Source organism: Marmota marmota, unplaced genomic scaffold (genome assembly GCF_001458135.2).
Source record: "Marmota marmota marmota unplaced genomic scaffold, marMar, whole genome shotgun sequence".
Taxonomy (NCBI): domain Eukaryota; kingdom Metazoa; phylum Chordata; class Mammalia; order Rodentia; family Sciuridae; genus Marmota; species Marmota marmota.
The window spans coordinates 19,973,460-19,992,476 of record NW_026000016.1 but is presented as its reverse complement, the minus strand read 5'-3'; the positions used below and the strand labels follow the sequence as shown (position 1 = coordinate 19,992,476).

Sequence of the window (19,017 nt, the reverse complement as noted above, 5' to 3'; positions counted from 1 at the left end):
ATCTGGTGCTGGGAGGCACAGGCTCTGAAGACAGTCTCCTGACTTTGAATTCTGGCTGAACCATTTACTGATGTGTGTCAATGGACAAGTGATTTAACCTCCTTTGTGCCACATCTACAAACTGGTCACAATAAGAGTACAAGCCTAGCAGGGTGACCATGATCATTAACACAGCAAATGACTGCCACATTTCTTTCATCAGGGCCAACTACACAGTGAGTGCCCAACAATATCAGCTTTTATGTTGTTGTTGTTATTATTATTATTATTATTATTATTATTATTATTATGGCACTGGGAATTGAACCCAGGTGCATTCTGACACTGAGCTACATCCACAGCCCTTTTTAAAAATTTTATTTTGAGCCAGGGTTTCCCTAAGTTGTCCAGCCTGGCTTCCAACTTATAATCCTCCTGCCTCAGCCTCCAGAATTTCTGGGACTCCAGGGGTGCACCATCCCACCTGGCTACTTTATTATTTTTAGGAGGCTATTGAGTCTACTGAAAAGATCATGAACTTTGAAATCAGACAGACTCTGGCTCTTAGCAGCTGTGTGACCATGAACATATTATTTTAACATAATCTCTTCATCTGTGAAATCACCCCTTTGGAAACAGGCTAACCCTTGTACACATTCTGACATAAATTCCTCAATAACAAAGTGCTTAAGTTGTCTTTTCAGAAAAAGTCTCCAATATCCACCGTAGGACTCTCTTGGACTGGTTTTTAGATAAATATGCAAAATGTCAGCTTCTTCAGTCAAGGGTCTTTTGACATCTCCAGCTCAAAATCCTCCTACATATAATAACTACTCCCCAGGGCAGGAGGAGGGAACATGCAACCTATGAGAGGCATGATGACCACCTAAGCCTGCATAAAAGATCCCTAAAACTCCTCCTTCTCACCGTCCAATCAACAAGCATTTTCTTTCCTCTCCCTTCCTACAAAGCCCCTACTACTAACTGACTTTGGAGGCAGATCTGAGTTTATGACCTTGCCTATGAACTGCATAATAAAGTTCTTTGTTTTTGTGAAAGCCAGTGCCAGAGTATTGGCTTCTCTAGGCATTGGGCAGTGAGCCTGTGCTTGGTATCACTTCCTTGAAGGCATCACATGATTATTAAGCAAATAATCATGTTAAGCACTTGGCATGAATTAGGTGCTCCATACATAATAGCTACCATCCCATCGAACCCCCATTCACAAAAGTACCCATTTCCTCGGGAATAGTTGTTCACTTCTTTCCTCTCTCCCTTTAACCACCTTGACCTGGAAGTTCAGGAGACCTCATCATTAGATTCTAAAACATCTTATGCCCATAGAGCCCAGTTTTCCTAACTGCAAAGGTTAAGTTTAGATTCCAGTTTCCATTCATTTCCACTTTTGCTGATTTTTGGTAAATAATGGGTGAGTAACAATGGGAGATTTTTCTTAGTATTTAATACAAAAAGTATTGTGGTTAGAAATGAAAAATACCCATTCAAAAGATAAAAAAAGTATAGGAAGAATATTTTAAAGAAACAGCAATAGGTATCCCTTAAGTTAGAATTTTTTCAGACTACTCAGTTTGAATTTGGAGTATTTATTGTTAATAAAGGGCCATTTCTCACTAAAGCTCACTCATGTGCTGCAACTGAAGAGCTAAATAACAGACCTGTTGTCAGAGAGCAAACACTGAAAAATATCACATGGCTGATGCAGACTCTCTGTCACCAAAGAGTTGCTGTTTGGCTTGGGAAAAAATAGGACCAAGGGAAAGTACTTTTTCCTATAGTTCACTTTATGATAAATGGGAAAACTTCAGCTTGCTAACATGACACTTGATTTATTGTCTTCTGTACCTTATTGCCATGGCTTTTCTGGCCCCAGAAATTTCAATATTCCACAGATTCTGGCCTTTGACCTAGATAAATAAAATGCAGAACTCTGAAAATAAGTCAAGTAACCCAGGTAGGTATCTGTGTAGAAATACCAGCTACCAGATCTACCATTTAATTTGGCAAAACACCATACTAAACAACTTCATTATCTAAAATAAAGAAAGGTTAACAAACACGATTATCTACTAATTAGGTATATGTCTTTCTGGAATACACCCCCTCAGTCCATCTTCTTTATAAACCTGTCTTAGAGGAGCTCTCTCCATGCTGGCTCCCAGCTTCTATTAAATGTGTGCATCTCCCCTATGTCATGTAAGGATGAGACCTGCATAGAACCTGAGGATGACAGCCTGGCTTTTCAGAGCTGCCCGGGGACAGATGACAGATGAGACTGTACAGAACCCATTCAGTTTATCATTAGGGTCTCTCCAGCCTCAGACTGCAGCCTGGGAGTGGGAGAGCATCATCTCAGGATCTGTTGAAATTGGCCTCCAAAGGGCTGAGGAGTCCTTTCCTAGAAAAGCCAGGGGCATGCACATTTCTACAGTGGGCTTCTTCTCCAGTCTGGAGCTCTGCAGTCTTAGTACCAGGGAAGAGGAGAAGGAAGAACATAAGAAACCAAGGGAATCATCCTAGTTAAAAAAAGCACTGGAGGGATCTTTGGGTCAAGAAGTTGAAACCTGACATAGTATTATATAAGATTTAGGATGCTAGATTAATTTAACTTTCTTGTTTTGAAATATTTTTTCATTGTCAATGGATCTTTATTTTATTTATTTATATGTGGTGCTGAGTCACACATGCTAGGCAAGCACTTTACCACTGAGCTACAACCCTAGTCCCTAAATTTAAATTTCATCAAAGTCTACCATGGATCATGACACCAAACTGTACATTTTCATGTTCGCCCCACACTAAGAGAAAGGAGAAGAAGTATGGAGTATCTTGGTCCTGAATCCCTTGTCCCTTGCAAATCTTACAGAATTTCATTCACATCCAACAATAAATAAAGAGTAGGAAAGTTTAAAAATAAGTTGTAATTACCCTAATTCTTTTTCCATCAGTTCCTTCAAAAGGCTCCCATGCTCAGGAATGCACCTGCTCAATCACTAAGCATATGTTGAACATATGCTATGCACAGTGCCCTACATCAGGGAGGCAGGGGAGAGGGACAGGAAGGAGGCCCAGAGGACAGAGAAACAGTTGAGTCTATACATAAAACAGAAGGGAGATGGTAGCATCTCCATTTTAAGCATCCCTCTATTTTCAAGATTTAGACTTGGAACTAAAGAAACTTTAATTCTCAGCTTAGCTCCACTGAGCCCTCAGCTTACTGCTGCCATCTTGTCCGAAGGATAGGAGGTCATGTGATTGGAAGGGACAGCCTGAAGGGAGGGGGAGGACATGCTGGTAAGAGGGGCCCAGTAAAACCCAGCTGGAGGGAAGGAGTGAATGCTCATGAGAGGCTCCTACCACCTCCCCCAGAGGCAAGCTCCTGACTGCTCCTGTAATTCCCTTCACCACCCTCTGCCCTGGCACAAAAGCCCTTGCTGGCAGCAGGATACAAGTTCAAAGCCGAATGATAAATTCTAATACAGGGGATTATTAGGAAGATGTGTTTTCTCTTTATTTTCTTCTTAAAATGTGTATATGATGGGGGTAGGAAAGTTAACTAATCACAGTCTTCCCCAGTGTGCATTTCATAAGAACTAAAAAGAACAACATCAAATTAAGGTACATACCTGTGTTCCCACAATGATAATCCTCTTTGCCTGAAGGGCTAGGACCATGGAGGTGGCCTGAGAGGGGAGTGTTCCCATTGTGGCTGAGAGACTTTGGAAACCTTTAATGAAAGGCACCTGATCAATAAGGGAGACTCTTGCATTTGAGAATTTAAAAGGCTTCCCAGCACACTGTGTCTGAAAGAAATGTCAGAAGCATTTGTCATGTGCTGGGATAGATGGTTTGCAGCTGCAGCTTGCCAGACTATAGAAGCTAACTTTATTTAGGCCCTGCAGATAGCCTCGGCAATCCTCTTGCCTACAATGGGATCAGCTTTCCTCAGAGTGCAGATGAAGGCTTTATCATGGTGCTGTAGAAAGAATTGTTGTCACCACTGGGTGCTACTACTACAAGATGTCCCAACCATGGACTTTGTGAGCTCTGGCTTATATAGGGCTGTTTTATCTTTTTTTTTTTTTCCTAGGTGAATCCACAAACTGCCCTTTTGGATTTCCAATGTCTTTTATTGAAGCATTGGAAATAGTTGGAAACAACATAGTTCATAGTTTGGAAACAACATAGTTGGAAACAACATAGTTCATAGCATTGGAAACAACATAGTTCATAGTTTCTGGACTTTATTTATTTAGGTACAGGGGATTGAGCCCAGAGGTACTTTATCATTGGGCTATATCTCCAGTCCTTTTATTTTTATTTTGCCACAGGGCCTTGCTAAGTTGCTGAGACTGGCCTTGAATGTGCAATCCCCCTGCCTTAGCCTCTTGAGTTGCTGGGATTCCAGGGATGTACCATTGCACCCAGCTTTGTCTGGACTTTAAAACTTCAGTCTAGGAGAGACAAAGCAATGATTCACCCACACAACTAATGACCACCTTCCCCAAACTAGTCTAGTGGATAAACAGGTCAAAAGTCTACTCCTTCCTTCATTGAGTATCTCTTAATATGGACCGAATACTATGTAAGGGTCTGGGGTTATCGAGAGCTTAAAAACCAGATACCATTTTCAAGGGTCTTACAGTTTATTAGACCTCCCAAAAAGTATAACAGAGAAGGACAAAAGAGTTCTGTACTGGAGTACAATCAGGACCCAAGTGTGGGTGGGCATTTCCATTTGGGGAGCAGAGGTCAAGAGAAGTTTCATGAAGATGATGATGAATGGGACTTGGAAGAGGAGTTGATGTTCAGTAGGCTCTGAGGGCAGGACCTGGGGCAAAGTGTGCAAGGTGGGCAGAGGGATGGAAGAGTGGGACTGACTGGTGTCTTGGAATCTGCAAGTAGCTCTGCCACCTTGGGACAAGTTACATTTTCTGTGCCTCAGTTTCCTCATATATACAGTGGAGGTGGTAACAGTGTCTCCATACCATAGAAGTTATTTAGGAAGATTAAATGAGCCTGGTACTTGACAAGGAGCATGGTACGTGGTAAGGGTTCAGTGAGTGTTATTGTACGCTTTATTCTGATTCTAGGGTAGGATGGGCAAAGGGGAGGAAAGGTAAGAAATTCAGCTGAAAAAATAGGGTAGTGTCAGACTGCAGAGAGACTTCTTTTCCAAACTAAAAAGATTCTATGGGGAGCCACTGGAGGGATAGATAAGCAGAGTACCTAGGAGGTTCCCATTGCTTTGTGATAAAAGACAACTACTGGTGTTTCTCCATCAGTAAAATAATGCGAACAGCTCTACCAGCACTCTTCCAATTGGGGGAGTTATGAAGATAAGGATGAAACTATGAAACTTAAATTTTTAAGTTTAAAAATGCATGGCATTTTAAATGTGTAGACTACTTGATCGGTGAGCCTTTCACAGGGACTGTGGAGCTGACACACAAGTGTGGGAGTTAAGAGTCTGCTGCATACATATGCATGGATGCTGGTAGCAGCCATGTAACTTGACGTGAAGGATAATGAATTAGTCAACCAACAGATAAATATTTATTAAATGCTGATGAGCAATGTGCTCCCCTTTACCTAGGCAAGCTAAATATGACAAAATATTTAGATTTGAGGAAAGAACCAAAGACAGATCTGCTTCAGAACGCACAAGAAGAGAGCTTGTCTTACAGTAATATGCATAATCCACAGGATGTAGATTGCTATGTTCTAGCCACAGAACAGAATCTATTGGCAGGAACTAGAAAGCTGCCTGATAGGAGAATATCTCTTTTTCCCCTGTGAAGGGGGAAGAACAACACTGGCTCCTCCATCCTAGCTCACAGCTGGATACTGTTCCATCCCATTCTGATTCCTATCCTAAGCAGTGACTGAGTTTCCATCATGAAAGGGCCACAGCACAGATTATATACTCTGTAAACTCTTATAAGAAAATTGGCCTCCTAATCTGGATTTTCTAGACACACTTTTGGTAAGTAATTTAGAAGAAATTATTTTTATAGATGCCCATAAGGAAAAATTCCCATTTTCTTATTTAAATGGTCCTAAGGCTTAGACTATATGTTGAAAATTAGACTGCATGATTGCTCGGCCCTCCTCCCAGGGTTTCTGATTTAGTAGATCTGAGATGGGGCCTCAGAATGGGTGTTTCTCGTAAGTTCCCAGTGATGTGCACTATGCTGTTCTAAGAATTACAGTTAGAAAACTACTGTCCAGGGACAAAGTTGGCCTCCTCTTCATAGAGTTTTTCCCTAACACTCCATAAAATGATAGTCTTGTTTGTTTGTGTGTGTGTGTGTGTGCATAAGTGTGTGCATGAATATGCATGTGCTGTGATTGGACTGAACCCAGGGCCTCACACATGCTAATAAGCAAGTACTCTATGACTGAGCTACACACCCAGTCCCAAAATGATAATCTTATCAATGGCAAAGATTCTGATAACTAAGGGAAGAAGATTTCTTGACATCAAAGTGGAAGTTACAGAACCATATATGTATTGATACAGGAGCTGTGCTTCTCTTTGAAGAAAAGTTGTCTAACCTATTGATCCTTCCTAAGGTTAATGCCCAATTTCACATTAGAACTCTATCACCTAGTTCTACTTGAGATTGATTTCTAATATGGAATCGGGCATTAACCTTAGGAAGGAAATCAACAATAAAGGAAACTAGAAATTTTTCTGAGACTATTTTTTCATGCCAGAGAACACTGTCCCAGCATTGAAGTGATATGTGCATGAGTCCGTGTGCATGTATGAGTGCACTGTTGTGTGCACATGAATGTGTGTGTATACAATACACATGTGCATAACAGTATGTGCGTGTGTGTGTGTGTGTGTGTGTGTGAAAGTGAGTACATTTGAGGATAATGATTAACACTTTCATTTAACAATTTCTAGAAACAAATATGTATGGTCAGGTAGAATGGTCAATATTTATTTCATGTGGAAGGTAGCTTTTTTAAAATTTTTTTTTTAGTTGTAGTTGGACATAATATCTTTATTTACTTATTTTTATGTGGTGCTGAGGATTGAACCCAGCACCTCGCACATGCTAGGCGAGTGCTCTACTGTTGAGCCCCAGCCCCAGCCCCAGGAAGATAGTTTTTTTAAAGCAGGAGACTTAGGATAATTTTACCAAGTCACAGTTCATGCAGAACCTGATTGAATTTGATTGACGTATTCCAGGACAAACAAGTCACTAAAAACATAATATTGGGTGATGCAGAGGGGATGCAAAATTCTGCACTATTGGGTAGGTAAACACTGGTGACTTTCCAGCTTGATTTTTTTTTTTCTTCCAGTTTTGGCACACAGAAGAGGTCAGAAGGAGGATGTAAACCAGCTCCATCTTGTGGCCCCATTCATATGCCAATGACTTAAAAAAATTTGGGGGGGGTAGTGGGGATTGAAGCCAGGAATGCTTTACCACTGAGCTACATCCTCAGCCCCTTTTTATTATATATTCTTAATTTTGAGACCTGTCTCATTAAGATGCTGAGGGTCTAACTAAGTTGTCCAGGTTGGACTTGAACTTTTGATACTCCTGCCTCAGCCTCCTGAGTCACTGGAATTACAGGTGTGTGTCATCATACCCAGTCCAGATATCTTATTATGAGACTATCCACCTATATATAGCAGAGTCCAGATGGCAAAGGGCCCTCAGGTAGCACTGGAAAGGGCTCTAGTGACTTCCACTTATTTGTGATAAGAAACACTCATTTCTAAGTATGGGTCAATGAGTCTATAATGAATTTCCCCCAGAAAGACAAGTTTAGGATGAGATGTCTGGGTGGGTCTTGATGGTGACAGGTAACTTGTGCTGAGAGAGAAGCTCTCCATCAAAGCTGATATTTAGATTTTGTAATTACATATGGCAGGCAGGCTGCAGGAAAAATCTCATTTATAAATTTGTAAGCCTGTGCATACCTTGAAGAAGAACCTGTATTTTATTTATCTTTATAGTCCCAATACCACCAACGTGACTTTCACACAACTGAATGCAATTCTATAGGACCAGCAAGTTTTTTAAGCTGGGAGTTAGAAAGCAGAGATGGAAGAATTCAGAAACAGGAACTTGCCTGGGAAGATTCTGGAAGTGAAAGGAGATACAAAGGAAGAGGAAGAGTGCTCTGTAAATAATAATGATAAATTAAATCAAAGATTGGAAATGTTTTAAAAGCAACCTGCTCAGATTCTAAATTCTTTCATCTTATATCTTTAGCATGTGATAGACTAGAATGTGGTACTTAGGCTCACTGGGAGGGTAGGAGGTAGTGAATTGACAAAAGAGATGGAGGGAGGTAAGATTGTCTTCTCTGAGGGAAGAGTTGAGGGGCGCTTTTCTAAGAAGGGGGCAAAGTAAGGTGTGGTGACTCTCAGGCTCAGGCTTAGCTCTCACATGTAGTTCAAGGTCAACATGCAGCTGTTGATGGCTTACTTCCACTTTGCTCTGTGTTAACTCTCACAGCTACCCCATATAGTAGACAGATTATGTAGCATACAGGTCATGTAAGAGATAGGTTCAAAGAAACAGAATAGCTCCCTTAAGCTTTCATAGGATGTAGGTAAATAGGAAGCAGGATTCCAACCCAATTCTGGCTCCACATCTTGTACATTTTTCTCTGTAATCACAGATGCCTACCTAGAAAGACAAGGCAAGAGGACAAAAATAAATCTTTTAGATGAAATCCAACCTATTGCATATAAATTGTGCAGAAAACAGACCTCATGATAAATATATTTATGGTCGCCTTGGCAAGTTTTAATGCAACTCTCTAAAGTCATTTTTTCCTTGTGCTGCTGGGTTTTAGCATGCCGAAACATATTTTAGCACTTAAAAAAAGCACATGCTATGATTAAGTATATTATAAGGGACTTTTAAAATTTAGATTAATGGTCTGATAAGTTGTAAAACAACTCAAAATTGTGTAAATTTGTATTCAGGGACTTTCTAAAATTGTAAATTGTTGACTTGATAGATTGTAACAAGTCCTTTGAAACTATTCTGTGCTATGATTCAAATCTTTACTGTGTAGTTTATTGACAGGTTGACAAATACAATGACCCCCTTGGTGGGCACATGGTAAATTCACAGCTTGTGTAGCCCTCTGCAAACAGGACCTGCTAATCACTCAGCAAACAGGAGGAGGGCTGGTGCTGTGGTTGCATGAAATTTAGCCTTCTGTTTTCCTTGTGTGTTTGATAGATGTGACTTCCAAGGACCATAAAGGTCCTTGTTCAAGTCTTTGTAGTTGCCTGGATATGATTATTACACCTAGTATTTTAGTACTAGTCAAATGGCTAAGTTTTTCCACGTTGTTCACCTAGAGACTAACTGCTGTTTCATGCTTATTGTAGGTACAGATAAGGTACTTGAGGTCCAAATATTAGAGTACAAGTTCAACTAGTAGATGAGGTAAAGCCAGTTTATATCACATTTGCTGTCTCACATGTTTTTCTATGGGGAGCAAGTGAATGAGGCTGTGGTTGTGGTTTCTTACAGGAAGTGAAGAGGCTTAGGACTGAGAGCCCAGCTAGCCATCTTACAGACAGAAACCATTGGTCAGGCAAGGGAATAGATGCTTCCAAGCAAACAGATCCCATTATTTTAAATAGGAACACAAACTTCTATATCATCTATCTTGTATCTATCAATTTTCTATGTTTGTATGTATCTATCTACCATCATCTATCTACTTTCAAAAATAAAATGCTCAAGAATATATTTGCAACAAAACCCAATGCTTTTCTGAACAAGGGCAAAACCACCAAAAGCTCTTGATTTGAACTTGGGGGAAAAAACAGAGGGGGCTACTTGTTATGGTTTGGATCTGGAATGTCCCCCAAAGGGCTCATGTGTAAGAAGACTTGGTCCTTGATGCAGCAGTGTTCAGAGGTGGAGTTCTTGGGAAGTGATTGGATCATGAGGACTCTGACCTCATGAGTGGGATAATTCATTGATGCTTCATAGATGATGTATTATTGTGAGTTGGTAGAAATTTTAGGAGGTGGGACTGAGATAGAGGAAATAGGTCACTGGAATCATACCCTGGAAGGATATCTCTTATCCTCAGCCCCTTCTCCCCTCCCCCTCCCTTTCTTGACTGCCATAAGGTGGGAAGCTCTGCTCCACCATGCACTCCCCACTACAATGTTCATCCTCACTACAAATTCACAATGAGGGGCTGAACAACAGTGGACTGAGACCTCTGAAACTTTAAGCCAAAATAAATCTTTTCTCCTTTAAGTTGCTTTTCTCAGGTATTTTGTCACAGTGATGAAAAGTTGACCAATACAGGTAGGGTCAGTAGCAAGCCTGATGAATACTTTTCCAGGTAGAATCAACTCTTGTAGGCCACGTGGATGTTGGCAGAGTGTTTGAAAGAAGCAGGCATCTAAATGATACCCGAAAGTTGATATTAAAGGGTGTGTAGTTTGGTTCTTTACTCACACATGAATCTGCATTTAATGAACTAGCTGCCTGATGTGTGGGCCAAAGTTATCACTGTACCAGTGTGTTCACACATAGCCAGAATTGTCAGGCAGGGGCTGCTGAGAAAGATCATACAGAGGGAAATGGATGCAATGAATTTGAGGTTAAAAAAAAAAATCTCATCTTGGGTCTGTGTTGCTCTAAAGGCAGAATAAACCTCAGGCTGTCCGCAGCAAGAGAGAATCTGAAATAGACATTAGCTTTTCTGTCCAATATAACAGTACTAGCAGAACAAGTAGGGCAAGCAACAGGATAGAAAATGATAGGCAATTGGGAGGGGGCAGTGTACACTGTATGCCTCCAAAGACAGAGAGAGGTGGCAGGGGCTGCAGGCAAGGATGCCCGTCAGTCCTGGGGAATGAGGAGGGCTACCTTAAGAATCTATTTTGATCTGTGCTGGCCAGTTTTCTTCTGTGTCCTCCAGACTCGCTCTCTGTTCTTTTCATTGGTACCCAGGGAAGTGGGATCCTGGTGCATGGCTCTTACTAGCCCTGGGCTCCTATCTTAGCCCTTTCAGTTTTCTATATCCTGGCCATACTTTTGTAAATAGTCCCTTTATTAAATTCCTCAAAATACCCAGTTTCAGTGTGATGTCTTTTTCCTGTCAGGACCCTGACTGATGCACCTATTTTCTCAAGTAGTATCTTTTTTCTCTTGGGTTTCTCTCAGTTTGCAGGCAATGGCTACTCTTGGAGGAGAGGAGGGAGGCTCTCATGTTGGTATAGCCAAGTGTTATGGTTTAGGTACTAGATGTCCCTCAAAAGATTATGTGTGAGACAACTTGAGAAGGTTTAGAGGAAAAATGATTGGGTTATGAGAACCTTAACCCAATCAGTGAATTCCTGTGATGGGATTAACTGAGTAGGAACTGAAGGTGGGTAGTGTATGGCTGGAGGAGGTGGGTCATTGGGGTGTGGCTTTGAGGTTTATATTTTGCATATGGTGGGTGGACTCTCTCTCTCTCTCTCTCTGCTTCCAGATCATCATGTGAGCTGCTTCCCTCCGGCCATTCTCTTCTGCCATAATGTTCTGCCTTATCTGGAACCTCGAGTAATGGAGCCTGCTGTCTGTGGGCTGAAACCACTGAAACTGTGAATCCTCAAACTTGTCCTCCTCTATAATTGTTCTTGTTAGGTCTTTTAGTCAACAGTAGTGAAAGAGCTGACTAAAACACTCAGTGGTAAAGTCCAGGACCTAGTGGTGGAGCCGGGAAGAGGCCAGTGAATAGTAAATACTGGGTGGCATGTTGAGGCTTTGTCCTGTTACAATTGGGCGTTGCTCTGTAAAAGTTAAAGCTCTTTCCCAACTGTGAAGCGCTCTGGCTTGGAGCATTACTGCAGTGATGGCTGACACAGCTGTTATCCTCACTGCACAGCTGGAGAAACATGGCAGAGGGGAGTGAGCGGATAAATATGAAGGACAGGCCAGAGAGGAAACCTGTTTCTCGCCAAATGCTTGTGGTCCCTTCCCTCAGTTATACAGTTCATATTGCTAACAGGGAAAAACACATCACAACTTTCCTCAAAGGGGGAAATATTAAAAAATACAGACTAGTATTAGCGAATATTAGATGTCCCCCAAAAGGCTCTTTTTTTCCCCCTTTCCACTTGATTTGTTGCTATGCTTTATTTTCCAAGAAAATTTCAACTATCAAGAAAAACACTAATTTTTCTTTGTGCAGTTTCTAGAATATTCTTCCTTGATCAGGTGGAAAATGGAGCACATTGTGATCTATGTGCTGATGGAATGAAATATCACTCACAGAATTGATCTAATTTGTTTCTCCCTTTGGACTAGGACCAAGCGGCTGGGAAAGAAATAAGTTAGGAACACAGAGAATACTCTACTGTTTGTTCAAAGAATAAAAATGAAATAAGACAGGAAAAGTTTAGAAAGGACTTTCTCTAAGGCAATGATTTATTAGAATAAAACCATAGTTTCTAGTAGCATAATCAGAGAATATTTTCCCTTCAGTTCATTAACTTTGCTCTTAGGGCTTATTGTACCTACCCAAAAGTATTATCAAAAGTAACACCATGTAAAAGTTTCAATTTCTGGCATCATTGGGACAAAGGACTCAGAAAGGTGAATGAAATTTTGTTTTGCATGTTGGCTTAGCTTATAAATGAAATCCTGTGTTTAGAGAAAAGGGAACTCAGGCCAGCCCTATGAGGCTTATACAGAGTTCAGTAAACAAATCTGAGAATGGTCTCCATCAGAGCCCTGGCTGCAGAATTTTCTTACCTTTATCCAAAGGAAACACAAGTTCATACCTGACTCCAGAATCAGGCTTAACATGAAAACTTCTGAGCTCTCAGCTATGAAATCCCTGCCAATTATATTTGTCTTTGTCCATCAGAAAGTGGCAATACCCTGGGGGCATTCGTGACTTGCCCCACTCCTTATATTTCGTGCTGTACAAGTTGTCTAAGTGCCTAGGAGAGAAGAGTGAGCAGAATAAAGGAAAAGATAGAGTGAAGCTCTGCACAAATTAGATATTTGTCACAGCTCGGGTAAAAGTGCCAAAGAAACTGTGAATCAGGACTTCCACGAGAGGATGGAGTTCAGAGCCAGGCTGACATCTACCTGCCTAGCTGGGGATGACTCACACTCCCTGTACGAGGCTGTCGAAGTGTTGACAGTGGGGTTAGTCCCAGGCTCAGGAATGTGGTCAGCATGCATGGAGAAGCACACCCTTGTCTTGTATTTTTCCCCAAATCTGTTCATTTAGGACACATTTCTTAGGAATTTAAAAGCATATTATCTGGTCAAAAATCATCCACAAAAGCTGAGGCAAGGAGTCACTAGGACAGGTTCTACTGGCTAGATGGGGAAAATGAGTACAGGGAATGCAGCTGCCCTGGTCCTCAGAGCTCTTTCCTGAGCTGGCTCCTTCTCCTCCTAAGTCTTCTTATCTCCCCAGAGCTGTGGAAATGCCCTTGACCATCACTCTTAGTTTTGCATAGTTGAGAGCTTAATTCTGTTGACCAACTTGGAAAGGACAGATCTGGGAGTCAGGATACCTGGGTCCTACTCTGGACTTTGTCATGATCTAACTGTGTGATCTATACCTCTAGGTCCATGATCTTCAAACAGCGGACATTAACAAAGTCTGGGAACATTTTTTTCACCACTTGGAGAATCCTACTGGTATCTAATGGCTGAAGCTAAATGAACTGCTAAATACCTTACAATGCACCAGGCACATGACCCACCATGGGATTATCTGACTCAAAATGTCAATAATACCTCTGTTGGGAAGCCATGCTCTAGATTTCTGTTTTGTCATCTGTAAAATGAGAGGTTTAAATTACATCATTCAAAAAAATATCATTTTCAGAGACAAAAATACTGAAAGGTAGATGAAGTATTTGGAAAAGTATATAACTTCACATTAAATTTGGAAATGTATCATGCGTGAAGCTGAGAAGCAAAAATGAATCCCTCAAAGTATAATAAGTGGCATTATGGTAGCTCATATCAATAATAATAAGAGAATGTATCGGTGTGGCTCAGACAGTCCCCTATGCTATAAAGATGTGAGAAATTACACTGTGTCAACAAGGTATCCAACAAGGTATTCATTTAGAGTGCAGAAAAAAAATCTCAAGTTCCAAATCCCAGGTTTCCATTTAGGAGAGTCTTGTGGGAGGTGATACACACAAACTCCTCTTTGTCTAAACCATGTGCCAAACAGAAAGAGGCCAAAGGTGATCCATGTGGAAATAGGTTTTTGGAGGAACTGCAATAAAGGACCTCTTTTCCCAAGTACAACACAAGTGCTGGGAATATAATCCAGGTAACAAGGCAGAGCAGGCCTGGGAAGTACAAGGGCAATTTCTTGGCTGGCCAGACACATGAATGCAGGTTCAGAGGTAGCCTACAGTTGCTCTGGTCAGAACACATGACGGTCAGCTGCTGCTATGTGGCTAGGGGCACTTCCCTCACCAAGCTGTCACATGGATAAAGACTGACATTACAAGGCTTCCGGGAGAGTTCAAAAAGGTCACCAAATCTCCAAAGAGGCAACTGATGGCAAATATGATTATGGGAGAATTAAAGAAAAAGTTTCCTTATGAAAAGGGGAACCCCCAAACCTAGCAACAGCATGGATGGATGGATGGTAGACTAGAAAAGCCATGTTACTGGGGATTGAACCCAGTGGCACTCCACCACTGAGCCACATCCCCAGCCCTTTTTATTTTGTATTTGGAGACAGGGTCTCACTAAGTTGCTCACGGCCTCTCTAAGTTGCTGAGGCTGGCTTTGAACTGTGATCTTCCTGCCTCAGCCTCCCTAGCCATTGAGATTACAGGAGTGCGTCACCTTACCTGGCACCCTGCTGACTCTAGAACTGATTTTTTAGGAAGGGTCCAGAGGACTTAGAGATGCCAATCTGGCCTCACAAATGATAACCTTATGCTCATGGGAATTTGAGGCATCATTTTTATATTTCACTTGCACATTTTTCAGGTTGACGGGAACACAGGACACAGGAGAGCTGGCTGGACTCTTCAGATGTTGAGGCCTTAGATGATGGCCCCTCAGAAGATGCTGGTGATCCTGCCTACAAATCTGAACAGGTGGCAGGAAGTGCAAGGATGTGCCCCTCAGGGCCATGCCTGAAGTTTTGTTCCCTGGGTGCTGTCATTCATGGGGCTGGCGGGGATGTTGGGGATATAATCTCCACTGACAGAGCTCATCTCCCTGCATGAATGGCCCAGGCAAGCATAATGAAGTGGCATAAACAAGTGCCAGGAAGGGGAGGAGGCAAAGGAGAAAGTTCAGGCAGGCCATAGACTCTCCACTGACAGCTGCCTCGTTTTAGTAATTCCACCAAAGTCATTCGGGGAGAGTGCTACACACAAAAAAGAAAACTAATAGAAAAAGTGATCCCTGCAAGGTCTGGTTTCTTCCTAGGAACACTTTTTAAATTATTGTATTGGGAGTACAAATAATGTTATCAAGTTTAAATTTTACTTCCTCAACACCATCACCAATATAACCAAGTGATTTGGGAAAGCCATTTCCCAAGGGGACAGTGAGTGAGTGCAGAAATTGGTGCAGTCACCAGCAACAGGATGAATCTGGGAGTTGGAATGTAAAATGGGAATCTAAAAACACATTTAATCTCCATCTAGCCATGAATACACAATTATTTTTATTTTTTGACCTTTTTCTTTGAAGAAGATGTAAGAAAGTTAATCTTCCCAAAATATCCCGATTCCTGATTTCATCAGTTTTTGAAAAGAAGGGTGGCAATGTGTTCTGACCTAAGAAAGTCATGTTTGGGGGCAACAGAGAAGCCACCCTGCCTCCTCATCAGGCTTGTGATGCTAGCAGCAGACTGTACCTCACTTGGCCTTTACAACCACTGGGGTAAGGCAAGAGCAGTCACAGGCCCTGCCAGAAACAAGAGGGACAAAAGGTGAAGCCCAAGGCAGCCTGAACTCTGGATCTTTCCTGGGGAGATAGCAGCTCTGAAAGAAGATGGGTGAACAGCTGAGCATGTCTGATCACAGGCTCCTTCTCAGGCTGCTGTGGGATCATCTCTTCTGCCTCAGCTTCTCACTATTTGTCTTTATTTGAATTATATGTTCTCTACAAACTATGGAGGTCTACTCTAAAACTGGCCAAACCAAGACTTGTCAATCTTTAGTCTCACAAAGGACTTACATGAGCAAGTGCTCTTTTTTTTCTTTTTTTCCTTTAGCCAATTTTCAATAAGCCAAAACAAACCTCTGCATGCAGAGGGCAGTGAGATATCAAATAAGTTACAAAGAAACAATAAGCAATAAGATGAGACAGAAGAAATTCACTTCAGGGGAAAAATGAATCTTTGTTTATTAATTTAAAAAGTATTGTGACCTAGGCAAACTTTGCTTTAATGTAAAAAAATCAGTATTTTAATTTAGATCCAATTTGTGCCTAGGAGTCCCACGTGTTATCACCTCAGAGACAATGGCAGGCATAACCTTTTGTCTCTCACTGGTGTTCTTGGGATTTCTTCTTTGCTTTTTATTCTATGTGTGCACCAGTTGGTTTAGAAAGGTATTATTCCTCCTCAGGTCTGGGGGAAATATCAAGAATTCTATTGATATGTATATTTATAAAGAATTTTACATGACAGAATCAAAGTGTTCAGAGCAGGTCACAGGGGACAAGATGGGGTTGTATTTCTCCATTTCTTATTAAGACAGCTGCCCTTACTAACAGAGGAGACCCAGGTATTTTCCCTCAGCAAACACATCTGTGCCACAAAAGAGCCTTATGACTTGATTAGCTTTTGGTCAGAAGAATATTTCATAGAGTAATGTTAAATAAAAACAAATATACAATATATGGTAGGTCTAACATCTTCAAATAAACATAGGCAATAAAATGGAGTTGATATGAGAGGGTAGGAATAGTATTTGGGGGATGATTCCTTCTAAGAGATGAGATTGAATATTGAGTTTTTAAATTTTTATTTTTAATTTTCTGAGGAAAAATTCACTGAACATGAAGCTTCCCACTTTAATCATTATAGCAAGCATAAAGCAGAGAGCTTGCTTTTATATTTATAATATTGTACAACCAAAACCACTAATTCCAGAATACTTGTATCACCCCAAAATGAAACCCCCATGCCTGTTAGGAGTGATTCACAATTCCCTCTCCCCACACCCTTGGAAACCACTAATCCACTTTCAGTCTCCACGGGTATGTCTGAGCATGAATATTTAAGGGACTTCCAAACAGCTGCCATGGCAACATTCCCATGTGTCCTGGGACTGGAGATGGGCATAGCGAGGCAGAGTGGGGGGCAGCCCTATGGAGGCTCCTCCCAGGTCAGTGATGGCTGCAGTGACAGCAGTGCTTGAGAACAGTCTGCAAGTGTGCCCAGGCTCCTTTCCAGGGCCACCCCCACAAAACAGCCATGCCAGGTGCAGCAGCACCTCCGTCCCTATGAAGAGTGGGCACTAAGTGGTGAATCCCTCAGAACCTCAACACCCTCGGTGTCTGAAACGTAAAAATATCTATCTCCTTCTCTTTCCAAAAGTGATTGCTGCCACCATCAGGCGTGAAAGGGTGATATGGAACATTCCAGGTCAAGTGATAAGAGGTCAATAAATTCTGTGCTGGGGCAAACCACTCCCATTGGATGGAGTGAGAGGCAGCCCTGCCTCCATGGGAGCAGGTCCACAGCTCTCGGTCTTAGAATCTTTGCAGGCCATGAGATGCCAGCTTTGTGTGCGTTTGCCACACTTGTCATGCTTAGCAGATAAAAGCTATTCCCTGAGGATACTGTTACAACAGAATTCTTCATTGCTCAGGCCAGCGGCATGCTCCTCTTGTCTCAATCAAGGCGGTGTAAAGAGGAAAGCCAGCCAGCCATGTGTGTCTGTCATTTGGCCGATCAGCCCCTCTGCCGGTAGATGCCTCTTTCCAAAGCCTGGCTCTTACAAGTGCCCGATTTCTCACCAGAAATAATTTTCCTACATCTGTCAAGGGCAGAGAAGGGTGAATGGCCTTGCAGGGCATGAACTACAGGCTCACAAAGGAATCTGTGGGAATATCCTGAAGATACCCAGGCAATCTATGACCAAGCACAGGACCAAGTCTTAGAGGGACAAGAGGACGCCATATAGACTTCTCTGCACAGAGAGAACCTGTCAGGATGACCCCTCTCCTGAGCTACTATGTAGTTTTCTAAAAATCAAGAAAATGGCTCAATTTATTCTTACATGAAGTGTTTACAGAGGCTAACCCAAACAAAGCTAAGCTAAGGACACGTGCTGCTCATGAAAAGCCAATCAGTAGGCAACTGCAGAAGGGTTTACACCCTCTGTCTCCAGCACTTCCTCCTGGGGAAGGGAGAGCAGACCTGGAATGACAAAAGCAGCTGGCTCTGTCTAGAAATCTGACTTATCTGCTCCTCAATCCAGGGCTCGAAGTACTTCTCTCACCTGGGCAGATCTATCATCATCAATGCCATTTATTTGGGAATAGTGTGGGGTTGGGGTAAAATTGCAGGTGAAGCCTGGGAACAGGAAACCCCACCCCCCGTTAGTCCCCATACCTAGGTACATCGCTAATGTCAAGCAACACAACTCCTACAGGATGGGGGACGTGGAGGGCTTTCCACACCATGGGCACTCACTAGATGACTTCCTGAAGAACTGAACAGGTGAACAAATGCAATTTATGAGATTCTTTGCTGTTGAGTTTCTCACAATCTAACTGGAGAAAAGGGGCCTGGCAGAAATGAGATGTGTTGTGATGCAGCTTTATCATTTCTTAGAATGAAAATGTGGCTCAACAAGCAAGCAGTATTAGCATTCCAGTGGATGTATTTTTAACTTATTGTGACAGTTTTCAAAATTTTAAATATGACTCAGAAAGGCTAAAAATTACTTGTAATGAGATTTGGTGACATCTTGAAGGCAGTGTGAGCATGGACTTGTAAACATGAATATGTGGCCTCAAGACTCAGTATGCAACTAGACAAGTGAATTCTTATTATGAG

The 19,017-nt window shown here is 41.8% G+C and overlaps 1 protein-coding gene and 1 long non-coding RNA gene across 3 annotated transcripts in view; one reads left to right on the top strand and one right to left on the bottom strand.

Moving 5' to 3' along the window:
* Kif26b (kinesin family member 26B) overlaps positions 1–19,017 on the bottom strand; it is a 488,260-nt gene that overhangs the window by 108,180 nt on the left and 361,063 nt on the right. The gene's annotated exons all lie outside the window — the stretch shown is intronic.
* Positions 11,554–13,924, top strand: LOC125618465. Its single transcript, XR_007349738.1, has 2 exons — positions 11,554–11,599; positions 13,586–13,924. It is a non-coding gene; the product is annotated as an uncharacterized LOC125618465 (long non-coding RNA).